The sequence below is a fragment of the Lycium ferocissimum genome, chromosome 5, assembly GCF_029784015.1.
Source record: "Lycium ferocissimum isolate CSIRO_LF1 chromosome 5, AGI_CSIRO_Lferr_CH_V1, whole genome shotgun sequence".
Lineage (NCBI taxonomy): Eukaryota > Viridiplantae > Streptophyta > Magnoliopsida > Solanales > Solanaceae > Lycium > Lycium ferocissimum.
The window spans coordinates 47,684,639-47,690,260 of NC_081346.1; positions in this window are offsets into that span (position 1 = coordinate 47,684,639).

The following is a 5,622-nucleotide window of genomic DNA, read 5'->3' on the forward strand; positions in this document are numbered from 1 at the left end:
ACGTACGAACGTATGGAGCGCCCGGATGATATCATATAACGGACGAAATACGAATATACAAATCGTACGGTGCGGCATACATCGGACGACGAACGTACGAAGGCTCGAGAAGTTGACATATGTCGGACGAATACGAGAATGCATGTCATAATCATGAATCTCATATGTGTATGACGTGTCCCGCCCTCCGATGAGGGACTCGGTGAATAAGATCATGTATAGCGGAATCGGATGTCATATATGCAAATAACGTGTCCGGCCCTTTATTAAGGGACTCGGTAGATAAAATCATACATATCGAATCATAATACATAACGTGTCCCGGCCCTTTGTTAAAGGGACTCTAGTGTAAGTCTCGGTGATGCCAAACATACATAACGTGTCCCGGCCCTCTACTGCGGGTCTCGGTGGATAATATCTATATCAAATGCCATCCTGGCCACCATCCCCGTATCATCATAAACATACGCAAATAACGTGTCCCGGCCCGCAAGTACGAGGGACTCGGTGAATAATGCAGAGAAGAGCACGATAACATGTCCTGGCCGGGACTCGGTGAATCGAATCGTATCGTGACGTACACACGAGATCATAACATGCCCTGGCCGGGACTCGGTGAAAGATACATTGAGTCGCGCGGCGGCAGTAGTGCGAAACATATGCATATGAAATCGACTCGATGAATACATACGCTTATTAACATCGAAGATTCGGAACAAGTCTCGGGTCTACGCCGAGTTAGCATCGGAGAGTTATAAGCAGTTAACGTACAGAAACCTCTTCGGACTTTCCAAGCGATCCGGGGTCGTGTATGGAGAACATTAAGACTTACAGAGAATATTCATATCAACTTACTTATACCCAAAGCTTATATATCACTCTTATGTTTGCATACTCATATCGGATTTTCTATTTCAGAATATTTACATCAGCGCGCTTATATCAAAATATTCATATCAAATCATTCGTATCGGAGCGTTTATATCCAGATAGTCGAACCAGAATGCTCATATCCGAGTTACCGAATATTTATAACAAACTCAGAACATTAGTCAAAAGTTTCTATTAAGAATTGTTCGGAAATAAGACAAATAAAGCAATATACATAGGTCTCGGGTGTTGTGGGCCCACCTCGGATCAAATCAGGTAACGGACCTAAAAATGTGGTCATTATGTCTCATTACATTAACCTCGAAGATTTCAAGTCATTCCGGTTCCATTTTCAAGAGTTACGAACATTTGAACATTTATTTACAATAAAGCATAACTCATTTAATTCAATACTAACGAATAGTAACCAAATTCAAACTCGAATTTCTAGAATTAGAGTGGCCCCCGAGGCACACGTTCAAGCCTATGACATCTAAGACATGCCGAAAGGAAGGGGAAAGCCTTACATACCTTTTACGCTTACGCTACTCCAAATTCCGGTCCCAAGTTTGCCAAGATCTGCACTTTGGTCATATTTACCGATTACTATTCATGAGGCTTGAAATCCCAATCTTGAATTAGTTCTTGTCTACCGAAATTTCGACGGCACCTCCCCTGTAAATGCACCATCCCGAGAATATGGCTCGGCCCAAATTCATCAACACAATACCCAAAGCAATACCAATAACATCAAGAATCACAACACAATACATTTTAACATAATGTTCTTCTTTTCTACCTTATGCAATAATCCCCATTCCAATTTCAAGCTCCCAACTTCATGTCAACGTTCTCATATTTATTTATTGATCCAAAATCATTCAAATACAATCCGGAAACGTTCCATATCATTTCTACTAGATATTCACAAGCTATGCAAAATATACAAACTTTCCATCAAAATCATATTGCATCCAAAACGTTTAATCTTTAACACACATATTCATAGCATGTTTCCATCTTCCAATTCCATCAACAATCGCCATAATATGCACCTTAATAACTTCATTTCCGTGTTTACATAAAATTAGAATAAAATCATAGAGTTTCCTTCAACAACTTAACAATGGATTTTCATGCCAACTTCAACCATAAACCTTCCATTTACACCACAAAGGCCACAACAACACAACTAACACACTAAATAAAATGAATTCATCTCCATTCCAATTTTCCATGCCACACGGCCACATACACAATCCATAGGTTTTCATGGATTTCCATTCTTTTCTACACATTACAACAACACATAATCATACTAAATACACTTAGTTCATCCTTTCTACACATTATGCATAACACACGGCCAACATCACATTCATGGCTCAATTTCAATCATCCATATTTTCATGATTTGCATTCATTCCCATACTTTACAACATACACAACTCATCTATAACATATGAAAAACAAGTTTGAGCCTTACCTTTCCTTCAACTCTCTTCCACGGCTAGCTTGAAGAATCATAACAACAAATGGTTTTCTTGTTCCATCAACCATTCCATGTCGACGAGGACCTTCTAATTAGTATGGAAGCATGAAGAAAGAAATTTCCATGATCAAATGGGCGGGGGCTTTCGGCCAGCCCCTCCTTAGCCGTCTCTCTCCTTCTTGTTTTTTTTTTCTTTCTCTCTCTCTTGGTTCTTGAATGATGAATAATATATCTTACCATGTAAGCTCTCATATATATATATAATTACAAACATGTGAGGGGCACATGCCCCTCTCTAGAATTCTCTTGAAATTTTTTTCTTTAAAAGGATGACTTATGTTTTTTTTTTGTCATCTTTTCTCTCTTTATTTAGCTTCCCTCCTTTCCCTTTTTGTCACATGGCCAATATGGCCTCTTTGGAATTTTCATGAAACTTGGGTGAAATTCCCATTTTGCCCCTCGACTTTTCTCAATATTACCATTTTGTCCCTAACCTTCCGCATTATTTCCACGGCCCATTTTGCGAATTTCTCTTCTTGCCCTTAACCTTTCACAATATTTCCGTACTAATAATAGTCATAAATAATATTTATAACGACTCGTTCATTAAGATAATTTACGAAAATGGTCTCGCCCTAACTTTCCACGACGACTTTGGAATTTCCGAACGTACAATATACGGGCTATAACATATATAATCATACTCGAGGGTCGGAAAGGTAGTCATATTGAATTCTTTCGAAAGCCGTCAGAACTATACAGAAGAAAGTCGCGGGACCCACGGATGAGCGTCAACCCAATCCGGGCCCGCCTACGAAAATTAAAGTCATCACACGTTATAGGATCATTTGCGAACATATCAAAGCAATCCGGTTCTGTCTGTGAAAGTTACGGACTTTCGTAGTTACAAAACTTTTTTGAAAACAAAACTTTTTTTTGAAAACAAAACTCTTTATGCAACATTGGTAAGCAATCATACAAAGACATATAAACCATAGCTTGACCATATAAAGGTGCCAACATCAAGAAGCAAATAAGCATCGTAAACATGCTCGGATTTTATGAATAGAATTTCCCCCGAAGCTCATAATACATCATAACTTACTTGCGTCTAGGACATGCCAAAAGGAAAGAAGGATAAGCTTTACATACCTTGATTGCTTCCTAAGCTAATCCAAACTCAAGTCTCGGCTTCTCAAAATCTACAACACGTCATTAGACACCAAACATTAGTCATAGGCACCTCGGAATCCCATTTTAAGTTCGCACTTTATTTACAAAAATTTGGGCAGCATTTCCCCTGTAAATTCAACACCCCGAGAATTTAACTCGGCCAAATTCATCAACAACAATACCAACAAACATTCTAACAACATCAACCATTAATTCAAAACGCACTTTAACATCAACAACCTTTTTTCGCACAATGCGACGGCATTCCAATTACGTTCAAATCAACATATATAATCAACCCAACATCATTGCCCACGCGTTCAAATACCAATCCAAAACCATTCAAACATGATTCAATAACATTTCCAACAATCCACAAAATTATTCAAAACAACTCAACCAAAACATAAGGCAACCGAAACCTTCCAAGTCCAAGGAAATATCAACAACGCATTTCTTTTCTTCCAAATTCATAAACCATACTAACAATCCATACTTTAACAACATTAATCTCAAAAATACAAGAAACCATATTAGAATCACATTAGTTCTAAAACAGCCCAACAACAACCACACTTCAATTTGGACCATTAAACTTTCATTTTCTTCACATAATCCACAACACAACAACCAAATTGCACTACATAAAATTAAGTCTTCACTTCTATACTACGCTACACATACACGGCCACCACACAACAATTACATATTCAACTTGAATCATTCAATACCTTTATTCTCATCACATAATCCATGACAACAACGACCAAAATACTAAGTAAAATCAATTCGCTATAAGCTACCAAAAACAGCCCCTATTCGGCCAATACCAACATGCACCAATTTCATGATTTTCACTCATTTCTACATGCCAAAACATACACAAGCCATCCATAATAACATCAACCAAACACTAAATGAAATTTATTCATCATACCTACATCAACCAACATATACACGGCCACACTTCACACACCATACTTTCATGATTTCCATTCATTTCCACACTCCACATCATGCACAAATCATCCATAACATAGGTAAAAGAGGTGGAACCTTACCTTCTCCATCTTTTTCCTTCAATTAGCCATAAAATCCCTCAATTTAATTATGTAGAAAGGAAGGGAGAGGGCTAAATTTTACTGGAAATTTCGGGAACTTTTTTGTGCTGAAAAAAAGAGGTTTACGTCCTTTTTAAAAAAAGCCAAAGTCGGTTTCACTGTGCTACGGATCGTAGTGAATGCGTAACGATCTTTGAAGCGATGACTTGTAGCGGCATCAGCAGAATGCCGTTTTCTGCGTCGACGAGTTCAATTTGTAACGTCCGTAATTCTCTACTCCGATGTCCTATCAATGAACGGTTTGTTGCATTACAAAATAGACTCGACGAACTTCATCTTAGGCTTTTAAAACACCTTAAAACTCCACATATACTATGAGATATGCGCCTCCAAAGTTGACTAAAAATTCGCCCAGCATTTCCCAAATTTTCGTCGAGCTTATTTCCTTCACTCTACTCGATCTCGAAATATTCCGAAACTCTCCATACATGATATTCGTCATTCATTATACTGATAATGGCCATATCCTCGTGTTTCAAAATATTCTTTCCCGATTACGACTTACGAGGTCGTAATTCACCCTTTTTCTTCGTTGTTACGTACTTTCCATGGTTTGTGCCCTTCAAAACACCATGGGACGTCTCCGACACTTCATTACTACGATGAGGCACATGTCATACTTATGCTCTGAAAACGCGGGGTATAACAGCCCGCCTGTCATTGGCGCCATAACATAGCATTACACCAGAAAGTTTCATATATCCGTAACCCGACATATCCCATAACACACCATAACGCCATAGCACAGCATAACACCAAATATAAACGGAATCCGGCCCTCTAGCGAGGAGCTCGGTGAACCGTAACACAGCATCACACCGGAATATAACATAGTGCGCACGAAACATAGCCGGCCCGGGACCCGGCGAAAGAAGTACTAACCATATGCACGAGCGGAGTCGTGAGTAACCATATGCATAAAATCATAATCATAACTCACTAAATAAGTAAGAAATCCATACTCGG